Raw genomic sequence first — 11102 nt, forward strand, 5'->3', positions numbered from 1 at the left:
AGCCCAGGGCTTCTTTGTTTGCTTTGTGTACTCACTTCCTACCGTTGATCACAGGGCGTGTGATGCACTTTAGTGCTCACAGATTCTTCTGGCCTGGCAGCCCATCCAGGAGGCAGAGGAAACCCTGAGGTCAGGGGTTTCGAGCCATGCTCTTGTGGCCTGAGGTGGTGTTAAAGGAACGATGTGGTCAGATGACAGTTCTGGAGACATCCTGTGGTTTGGGCTTTCATCTCCCCGGCTTCCTCATGACAGGCAGAGGCTTACAGCTGGGGCTGGGGAGGAGCTCAGAACACCGGAGGCTCCTGTCATTCGGGGTGTGTGCTCTGGAGTCCTTGCAGACAGAGAAATGAATCTACCTGTCCCCAGCCCTTGTTGCTCATGTCACACCGCCCTCCTTGTTCGCCCCTCATTTGTCCTGGCATCTGGGTGGGGCAGGGGGCAGGAAGGAGGGGCTGGCAGGGAGAGGCGAGGGACAGCTAGATGGCACCTCTTCCTCCCAGCCTGGAGGATGCACATGAGTGTCCTTCACTTTTTCCTGAGGAGGGGTGGGGTTGGAAGTGCTGGAATCAGCAGTGTGGCAACCGGTGCCCCTGCTTCCTTGTCTTCCAAGACACTAAAGAGCCCAGTATTGCCCCCTGAACAGAGGGAGGAAACACAGGGTCAGGAGAAGTGGGTTCCAGGCCTGGCTTTTTTGCTGCCTATACTTTCTGTACAAAAATGATGTTGGATCAAAGACCAGGCCTTGGTGTCTGTTTTCAGTGTGCGGTGAGAGCTGCGACTGGGCTCTGCGAGTCCCTTCTGTCAATTCCTTCCTGCCTTCCTCCCATCCCACTGGTGATTCCTCTCCACAAAACCACAAGCTCCTCAGGGGCAGACTTTGTTGGGTTCATCTCTGAGGCTGTGGTGCCAGCCGTGGGCCTGCTCAGCATAAATGCTCCAAAAACAGGTGCTGTGGTCTGAATGTGTGTCCCCTCCAAAGCTCATGTGGAAGCTTTGTCCCCGATGTGGCAGTTTTGAGAGGTGGGGCCTTTGGGAAGTGATTGGATTGTGAGGGCTTTGCTCTCATGAGTGGATTGATCCATTTATGGATTAATGGATTAATGGGTTAATGGACGAGTGGGTTATCACACGAGGGGTGCTGGTGACTTTATAAGGAGAGCAAGTGAGCATGTTAACCTGTGCTTGTCCCTCTTGTCATGTGATGCCTTGTGCTATCTCAGGACTCTGCAGAGAGTCCCCACCAGAAGTCCCTCACCAGATGTGCCTTCTCAACTTTGGATTTTCCAGCCTCCAGAACTTTAAGAAATAAATTCTGTTTCTTTATAAATTACCTAGTTTCAGGTATTCTGTTATAAGCAACAGAAAATGGACTAAGACCACAGAGCAGGAGAGTCAGGGAGTTAGAGAGGTCAGGCTCCATCCTGGCTCCTCTGGGCAACCCTGGCATGTTAGGAACCTCCCTGAGCCTCGCCGGTAGAAGGTGGGATAAAAACATCTGCCCAGCAGGGCTGGTAGATTAAGGATTAAGGATTAAATGAGCACATATTAGTTTCTTATTGCTGCATAAGAAATTACTCCAGCTTTAGCAGCTTAAAGCAAAACCCACTGTTATCTCACAGTTGTGCAGGTCAGAAGTCCAACAGGCCAGATGGTTTCTCAGCTTAGGTTCCCATAAGGCCAAAACCAAGGTGTTGGCCAGACTGGGCTCAAATCCAGAGACTCGAGGGAAGTATCTGTTTCCAAACTCGTTCACATTGTTGGCTGAACTCTGCAGTTGTAGGACTGAGGTCCGCATTTCCTTGATGGCTGTGAGGCAGGGGCCACTCTCAGCTTTTAGAGAACACCACATTTCTTGGATTTTGCCCCCTCCATGTTCAAAGACAGCAATGGTGCATAGAATCCTTCTTGTGCTTCGAATATTCCTGACTTCTTCTTTTGCCTCTAACTGAGGAAAATGCTCTGCTTTCAAAGGGCTCACCTCTTGGTCCAGGCCCACCCAGGTAATCTCTGCAAAGTCCCTCCACAACAATACCTAGGGTAGTGTTTCTTTGAATAACCAGGGGATGAGAATCTGGGGGCATCTTCAGAATTCTGCCCACAATGATGAGCTAATGTCAAGTGCCTGGCAGAGTAGCTGGCACATAATAGGGGTTCAGCTCCACCAGGAAGCCAGAAGAGTGATCCTGCTGCGCATTGGGCTCATGCAAGTCACAGAGGTGGCCCTGGGCATGCCTCAGGGCATGAGATCACTGGAAGATGGAAAGCCATGGATCCCAAACGTTTCCTGCCTGGATGAGGCAGCCTTTTTGTGACCATGAAGAAAGATCAAGAACACCACAGAAACAAAGACCCTGACATCACCCAATGGCTGAACCTGTACCAGCATCACTGGGAAATCACTGGGTGGTGGGGCTGTGGGGCTAAGCAGGGGTGACTTGAACTGGTAGATCCTCTAAAAGGATCAGTGTGGCTGCTGTGTGAAGGATGGGTTTTAGTGGACAAGAGTAGAATCCGAGAAACCAAGTATGAAATTATTGCTTTAACCCTTGTGACATACACCAGGGTGGGTGGCAGGGAAGGAAGCAAAATGGTGACTTCTAGATGCACTGGGGAGGAGGAGCTTCTGGGTTTCCTGGTGAATTGGCTGTGGGGTATGCAGGAAAGAGAAGGAAGACAGACTTGGGGAAGCCCATGGGAAGGGAGGTTGGATGGGGATAGAGGGTGGCCTGAGAGACTCAGCAGCTCGGACTAGAACACGTCTCGTGGGACTTCTAAGGAAAACAAGAGCAGAGAAGTGTAGCAGGCAGACGTGTATGCGGGTCAGGAGCCCTGGGAGGTGCTCAGACCAGGGACCAGGATTCTTTATGAGTCGTCCTTTATAAAAGTCACCTGGGAAGAGTGTTTAAAATGTGCATCCCGGAGAGCACCATATTTAACAAGAGCCATAGTGACTCCTTTCCCCTCAAGTCTAAGAGCTTTGGCTCTAGTTCAGCCTAGTCCTTAAGGCCCAGGGAGGACCTTGATGTGTCCAGCGTTACAGGCTATTTAAAGGCCTCCTGCCATCTGGCCTCATGGGCGGCTTTTCTTGTCTGTCTCCCTCAGCTGTGCCTCTTCCCCACCTCACAGCTTGTCTTAGAAGGGTGGAACGTTGCTTTGTAACCAATGAGCAGGTCACCTCTAAACCGGAGGAACGTGGAGGCCAGCAGGTAAGGCACGTCCTTCACCATTCCCCAGGTGGCCCACAGTGTCCCCTGCTGGGCCACGCTGTTTTCTGCCTCTACACCTTTGCACTGCACGGACCCTCTCCTAGAACCCCAGTTTCCATCGCAATTCGGCCCTTACAAGCCCTCGTGACTCAGGTGGGACACTGTCTCCTCGTCCCTCATCTGAAGATTGGGCCAGCATTCGTCCTCGGGGCTCCAGGTGGGGTTCCATGTGTCCATTTCCCCAATGCATTGTTTTAAAGTTATCTGGTTTGTGCCCACTGCTCTGTGGGTTCCCCCAGGGCAGGAACGGCTCTAAGTGAGACCCATCTTCCATGCCTGGCCCAGAGCATGGCACAAAACAGCTGCTCTGGAAAAGTTTGCAGACCTGAACCCAGCTGACCTCAGCCTGCTGAGATTGATGTGGAAGGAGACAGCACTCAGTGAAGTCATTGCCCTCGTGATTTAGCAACCTGAAAGCCAAGTTTATTTTTTCATGATTATGAAATTATAGGCAATTTGCAAAGTTCAGAGAAGTGTAAGGAGAAGAAGAATGAGCAATATTCTCTCCACCCACAGACAATTCCTGTTAATATTTGGTTCATTTGCTTTTAAAGTTAATTTTTAATGCGTTGCCCTATTTTGTATTCTTTGCCGGAGTTGCAGACATGTTATATATACAACTCTGTAGACTCCCCTCCCCTCACGTAACATCGTATCATCAGCATCTTTCTCAAGCTGCTCTTCATAAATACCATTTTAATACAGTTGCATAATCTTCCTCTAAGTGGATTTGCTATAGTTTACTTAATCCCTGTTATTAGAAATTAAGGTTGTTTCCGCACTGTCAGTGTTATAAGGGGCAGTGTGATGACACGCTTTGTACACAGCTGGCCGAACGTCTGGAGACATAGACCCCACTCTGTGCAGCCTGAGATCTGTCATGCTGAGACCTGGCCAAGCATAAACAGCCACAAATGTTTTTTTTTTTTTTTTTTTGGCCCACCCAGTGTTGATTTGATTAAAACCAAATCAAAACAAAACAAAAAACTTGAAAAATGTAGAGAATTCACATAAAAATTTGATTGTATCGCTTTTGAAGAATCAGAAGATCAGGAGACCCTGGGCCCACAGTCCTGCATGTCACCACCTGCTGAGCCCTTTACGTGGGGCATGAGCTCTTCTCCCTGTTACCCCGGTCCCCACCACTCTCTCTTGTCTCCTTCACGTGGGGATCATGCAGCAGTAACCATTTGCCATTGCACCTGTGCTGATTTCTTTTCTTAAAGAGAAGTGTGAGATATTTCTCCTACCTACGCTTTTTTTCAAAAGGAGAAAACGAAGGCCAGACTGAGAGGGCCTCGGGTTTCATAAAACATGGGAGAGCACATTCTTCTTGGTGGAAGTGAAGAACATCCCTAATACTTAATATGAAAATAAAGTGTGCCTTTATAGAAAGAATGTCACTAAACCTGCCACTTTGCAGACATTGTAGGATCCTGTAACCTGGACTGCTTCACTCCTTTCAACTCTCTGAGAGGCTCCTGTTCACATTTCTGTGTGCAACACCTTCTATTGGATGCTGCACCAGTCAGGAGGCTTTTGCAGCAGAAAAAGGACATCTGACTCAAAAAGGCTCAAACAATAAGAAAATGCATATGTGCTGTAACTCATGCTCCAGAGGCAGGGTGGACTTCAGGTACAGGATGCTCTGTGGCTTAATCCTGACATCAGGGACCCAGTCTCAACTCTGCCACTCTTAGCACTGACATCCCCCTAAGGCTGGTTCATCTCATGGCAGCCAGTGACAATTGGGGCAGTATGCTTCCTTATTCACACCCACAAGGGGAAGACAGAAAAACCTCTTCTCCTAACCTTATGAATTTTTCCTTTAGTCTGATCAGGCCAACTTCAAGCACGTGCCCACCTCTTGACAGACAATAGTCGCCGGGGGAATGCTGTGTGCTGATGGTTAGATTCATCGCTGGGGTGGAATGGATCTTTGGGCTCAACCCAAAATTTGGATCAACCTCAGGATCCACCAGACACCTCCTGCCTCTGTTCAGCCTCACTCTCGGCTATGCTTCATGTTTGCAAAGACTCCAACTCAGCTCTTCTAGAGTCAAACAAACCCCAGCATAAAACTTTTCTCCCCACACCAGGCAGCCAGCCTTTGTCCCTGTCCCTTGCAACTTTGCTTTCAAACAGCAGACAGGCTGCTCTAGGCTCAAAATCATGATTCATTTAACTCTTTAGGTTTAGCCTTCAAATATTTTTCTCAATGATTCCATATTTTAAAATGTAATTTTTAAAGCTTCTGTATGACTCCAGGAGCATGGATGATTAGGGCATCACTAAGGTGCTTTGTGGAGCTGTAAATACTTCGATGAACAGGAGTAGAGTTATTTTCCCCATCAGACTCCTGATTTCCTTGTGGCATGATCTCTCTGCTAATATAGCCCGTAACTGGGCTGTTTCTGCATGTACCAGCTAGTGTCGACTCAGGAATGGGATTGTGGTGTGCTGTGGGTGGCTGGTTTTCCTGGTTTCCAGGTTCCAGGCCTCCCAGAATTGATTGGTAAACCAATAAACCCATTACATAGCTCTCAGTTATCTGACCCATGTCCTGGGCCACTGCCAACTCCAGTTCAGGAAGCACAAATCCCTAAAGCAATAAGCTGTGCAAAGGATTTGGGCTTTGCAGCTGCCTTCTTGATGCTAATGTAATTATGCCTGAGCCCCCAATGTCCCCAGACAGGCCATGGGTCTCCAGGGATGTCTCTAAATGCGCATTAGGCCCACAGCCAAGGCTGTGTTCTTATCTGCAGTGACCCCTTGCAAAGATGCTCTTTTACACTTAACAGAGGGTGAAATCACAGAATATTGGAACTGGGGAGTGTAACTTGTGGATAAGCTGGTCTAAATCTTGGAGTCCCTACATTAAAGTTATCTGAGATGCTGGTCAGAAAGGATGGCTTTTGGGCCTCAATGCCACACTCCCCACAAAGACACAGTAAGAGCCAATGACCTCAGCCATACCCTCCCATATGTACAAGACTGCTGATTTAATGATGATGGAAATGAGCCTCAGAGATGGAACTTCTCAACTTGGGGCTACATGTGATTTTATCGTGTAGCCAGAAACAGAACCCAGGTCTCCACACTTTCCTTCTACTACTTCAGCCAGCTTAGGAGCGGGGCTACTAATATTCTAGTTTGTGCACCCCTAACCTTCCACCTGTGGCGGATACTGGGCGTGAGCACTTCATAGAATCGTGCGGGTGGCATCCTGCCCAAGGGTGTCTAGCCAAGGGGGCAAGTGGAGCTAAAATCCAGCTTTGCTTTCTGATTGCTGAGCCACACCCATCTGCCTAGAAGAAGCTATGTCTTGCTTCCCTCTATCTTAGCATTCAATTCTTTTATTCTCTATGTATATTTTTAACATTTTTATATTATTTGTTTAGACATTTATATATGCAATTCTTTTTTAAAAAATTTTCTGGTGGCTGGTGGGTAAAAGGATCTGAACCCTTGATCTTGGTGTTATAACACTGTGCACTAACCAACTGAGCTAACCAGCCAGACCCTGCAATTCTTTTTAGTGGAGGTAAAATTTACGGACAGTGAAATGCACAGATCCTGAATGCACAATCCAATGGGTTTTGACAAATGTGTATATCCATGTAACAAACTCCCACTCAAGAAAATGAATATTTCTATTTTCACAAAATGTTCCCTCAGGGCCCTTTCTAGTCAACCTCCACCTCTCAAAGGCAACCACTTTCTGATTTATATCACCATCGATTATTTTGGCCTGCTCTCAAACTTCATATAAAAGGAATGATACATGTGTGGTCTTTTGTGTGTGGCTTCTTTTGTTCAGTATAATATCTATAGAAGTTTCCATATTGCTGTATATAATGGTTATTTATTTCTACTTTATTTATGTATTTATTTATTTTTAAATTTTTATTGAATCAAAATTGATTATACAAATTTTGGGGGTTCAACATTGAGATACGTTGATCAAATCAATATTACTAGCATATATATTGTTACAAATTGTAATTATTCTTTATGGCCTTTGTCCAATCTCTCCCCATCCCCCTCTCCTTCCCCCTGCCCCCCTCTAATCACCCTAGATTTTTTCTCACCCTCTGAAAGAATAATGGTTATTCTGTTCATTTGTTGCCCAAAAGATCTGTCCAATGCTGAGAGGTGTGATCAGGTCCCCCAATACTATCATAGAGCAGATGTCTCTTCTGTCACTATGGAATGGACTCTGTGGAGACAGACATCCTCCTCCTTTCTTTATCTCTGCTGGTGACTCTCCTAGTGTCAACTCACTCCAGTGGCTGGTGGACCATCCGAGTAGCGGTTGTGGCATCTAGCTGCTTTCACGGTAGACATGGTTATTGTGGTGGCTGTGGTGGGCCACCCACATGGAGGTGATGTTTTTGGCATGCTCCTTGGCACTGGCGGTGTGCCTGGTTGTGGAGAATGTCTGATCCCCAGCTCCATACCCCAGGTGTATTTATTTCTACTGCTGAGCAATATCCCATTGTAATAAAATGCTACATTTATTTATGCACTTACCTGTTGTTGGACATTTAGGTTGTTTCCAGTTTGGGGAAATTTTAGATAAATCTCCTGTAAACATTCATGAGCAGGAGTTTTTGTGGACATATGCTTTCATTTTTTCCTAGGTAATTATCTAGGAGCAGAATTCCTGGTCATAAGGTAAATACATGTTAAACTTTATATGCAACTATGAGTCAACACAGTTCTACTGTAGTTTGTACCATATGACTGTATATCGTAAGTGTATACTGAGTAAGTATATAAGCGTTCCGGTTATTCCATATGTTTGTCAACATTTGGTGTTGTCAGATTTTTTAACATTTAGGTCTTTAATTGGTATGAATGATATCTTATTGTGGTTTTAATTTACATTTTTCTAATGACAAATTATGTTGAACACTTTGTCATGTGTGTATTGACCATTCGTGCATCCTCTTTTGTAAGTTGTCTCTTTAAAGCTTTTGCCTAATTTTTACTGTGTGGTTTGTCTTCTTGTTATTGAGTTGTAAAATTTTAAAGTATGTCCTGGATACCTGTCCTTCATCAGGTACATGTTTTATAGTTTCTCCCAGTGCTTGCTTTGCTTATTTATTTTTTTAAGAAACAATGCCTTTTGGTGAGCAGAGGCTTTAACTTGGATAAATTCTAGTTTGCCATTTTTAAAAAATTTATGCTTGTTGCTTTCTGTGTCCTGTGTAGGAAGCTTATACCTACCCCAAATATGCAGACACTTTCTTGTTTTATTTTAGAGTTTTTATTTTAGCCTTTATGTTTAGGCATACTACTCATCTTAAATTAACTTTGCTAAATGATGTGAAGTAGGAATCTAGGTTCATTTTTCCCCCTACATTATTATCCAGTTGTTCCACAATTTGATGAAAAGACTTTTCTTTCCCCATTGAATTGCATTGGCAACTTATCAAAAAAACAAATAACCACTTAAGTGTGGTTTTATTTCTGGGCTCTCTATTCTGTTCCATTGATCTGTTTGTTGATTCTTATGTCAGTGCCATACTCTTAATAAATGTAGCTTTACAGTAAATCTTGAAGTCTGAAGTCAAATAGTGTAAGTCCTCCAACTTGATCTCTCTTTTTAAGATTGCTTGTATATTCTAGGATCTTGGTACTCCAATTCAAATTTTAGAACTACATTGTCAATTTTGCAAAAAAAAAAGCCTACTAGTAATTGATTTGATTGGGATTGCATGAAATTCATGCATCAGTTTAAAGAGAACTGATATCTACAAAACACTGAGACTTCAAATCCATGAACATAGGATAGTGCTCTGTGTAAGTCTTCTTTCATTTCTCTCAGCAATGCTTTTGTTTTCAGCCTATAGGCCTTGCACATCTTTTTTCTTTTCTTTTCATTTGTTTTACATTTATTCTTAAATATTTAAGTGCTTTGGATATTTTTAAATTTAAATTTCAAATTGTTTGCTGCTAACATATAAAAATATAATTGACTTTTCTATATACTAAAATTATATTTTGCTAAATTCACTTAATAATTCTTGTGGTTGTTTTGTAGCTTTCCTGGCATTTTCTATGCAAACAACCACGTCATGGGCAAAACAATTTTCTTTCTTTCTTTCCTACTGTTATGGCTTTTTTCTTTACTTGCCTATTACCTGGCCCGAACCTCCAGTACAATATTAAATAGAAGAGATGTGAACATATGTCTTTGACTTCTGGTCATAAGGGAAAATCATTAGGCATTTCCCCATTAAGTATTCTGCTGCTGTGGCATTTTCACAGATGCACTTTATTTGGACTTTTCTGAGAATTTTATTATGAATGGGTGATGAATTTTATCAAATGCCTTTTTTGTTATCTATTAAAATTATCATGTGTTTTCTCCATTTTATTGTGTTAATACAGCAATTTACATTGTTTGATTTCCAAAGGTTAAACCAGCCTTACATTTGTGTAATAAAATCCACTTAGTCATGAAGCATTATCTGTTTTATAGTACTGGATTTGGTATGATGATATTTTGTTAAGATCTTTATGTTTATATTCATGAGAGATATTTATCTGTGATATCTTTTTATGTGAAGGCTTTGAAAGGTTTTGGGATTAGGGTTACATTGGCTGGTTATGTCTGCAGAATAACCTTTCTTTTATTCCTGATTTGGTAGTTTATACTTACTTTTTTTTTCTTGATCAGTCTAGCTAGGAGTTTATCATTTTTTCTTTTATCTTTTCAAAGAACAAACATTTGGATTTGTTAATTTTATCTATTATATATCTGTTTCAATTTTATTAATTTCTGCTGTTATCTTTATTATTTTCTTCCTTCTATTTACTTTGATTTTACTTTGCTCTGCTTTTTGTAATTTCTTATGGCAGAAACTTAGAATATTGACTCTAGACCTTACTTCTTTTTCTAATACAAGCCCTTTAAGCTTTAAATTGTCTGTAAATGCTGTATTAGCTACATTGCACAAATTTTCTTCTCATTTTAAATATTTTCTAATTCTCTTTGTGATTTCTTCTTTGACCCATGGGTTATTTAGAAGTTTGTTATTTAATTTCCAAATATTTGCTGAATTTCTAGATATAGTTTTATCATTGATTGCTTTTTTTTTTTTTTTTCATTTTTGTCTTTTTTCATGACCGGCAACGGATTGCAACCCTCAGTGTCGCGCCCGTACCGGGCCGGGACCGGCAATGGGATCTCAACCCTCGGTGTTGCACCCGCACCTTGCTCAGCCAGTGAGCGGCCGGTCTGTATGTAGGATCTGAACCCTCGGCGGGAGCGCCGCCGCGCTCCCAAGTGGTGCACTGTAGCAGTGCGCCACCGGGCCGGCCCTATCATTGATTTCTGATTTAATTCCATTTACTTCCACTCTGCATGACTTAAATATTCATAAATTTCAATATGACCCAACATCAGGTCTGTTTTGGTAAACATACAAGGTGCACTTGAAATAAAGATAGATTCTGTAGTCCAGTGTAGTCATTGATAGTGTTTCAATCATCCATGTCTTACTGAACTTTGTTTCAAAGTTGTCAACTTTGTTAAATTGTTTCATCAGTTGTAGGGAGAGAGGTGTTAAAGCTTCTTTAGACTACAACCAGAGTTCTTTTCCCAAAACTTATGTTAGATCATGTTACCCTCCTCTTCAAAAACTGGCAAGGGGCCGGCCCGGTGGCGCACTGGATAGTGCGCCGCTTGGGAAGTGCGGCGGCGCTCCCGCCCGAGGGTTCGGATCCCACATACAGACCGGTTCCCGCTCACTGGCTGAGCGAGGCGTGGGAGCAACACCGAGGGTTGTGATCCCGTTGCCGGTCCCGGTCTGGTGCGGGCGCGAA

The sequence above is a fragment of the Galeopterus variegatus genome, unplaced genomic scaffold (assembly GCF_000696425.1).
Source record: "Galeopterus variegatus unplaced genomic scaffold, G_variegatus-3.0.2 Scaffold2646, whole genome shotgun sequence".
Taxonomy (NCBI): domain Eukaryota; kingdom Metazoa; phylum Chordata; class Mammalia; order Dermoptera; family Cynocephalidae; genus Galeopterus; species Galeopterus variegatus.